Here is an 815-nt window from a genome sequence, read left to right as displayed (position 1 = left end):
AAAGGAAACAAGTAAAGACAATTTTATTTTTGTTATAAAAAATAATAAGAGGTGGTAATTTAGGGGAATTATCTCAAAAATTTAATGATTACGTGCTGTTATGAAGTCAAAACCAATAATGGGTATTGGTTTGATGTCCATTCCTTTGATTTATTGTATTGTTTTTATTAAATCATAACTGTGTACATTAATGTATTTATGAGGTATGATGTGCTGATTTTGTATACAATTTGGACTGCTTAAATCCAGATTGTTTTTTTTTGTGTGTGTTTTTTTTTTGTGGTTTTTGGCCCGGGCTGGGTTTGAACCCGCCACCTATGGCATATGGGACCATCGCCCTACTCCTTGAGCCACAGGCGCCATCCTTTTTTTAAAAATCTTTTTTTTTTTTTTTTGTAGAGACAGAGTCTTACTTTATGGCCCTCGGTAGAGTGCCATGGCATCACACAGCTCACAGCAACCTCCAACTCCTGGGCTTAAGCGATTCTCTTGCCTCAGCCTCCCGAGTAGCTGGGACTACAGGCGCCCGCCACAACGCCCAACTATTTTTTGGTTGCAGTTCAGCCGGGGCCGGGTTTGAACCCGCCACCCTCGGTATATGGGGCCGGCGCCTTACCGACTGAGCCACAGGCGCCGCCCAAAATCCAGATTGTTCACATAGCCTTCACGTCACTTACTTAATTGTTGTATTAAGACATTGATACTGTACTCTTCATAGACTTCACATGTACATTTGCAAGATGCACCATAGGTGAGGACACAAGTATTTAATGTCCACTCCTTTTTAATATCTTTCTTTTGCCTTTTTTTATACT

Source organism: Nycticebus coucang, chromosome 21 (genome assembly GCF_027406575.1).
Source record: "Nycticebus coucang isolate mNycCou1 chromosome 21, mNycCou1.pri, whole genome shotgun sequence".
Lineage (NCBI taxonomy): Eukaryota > Metazoa > Chordata > Mammalia > Primates > Lorisidae > Nycticebus > Nycticebus coucang.
This window is presented reverse-complemented; position numbering follows the sequence as displayed.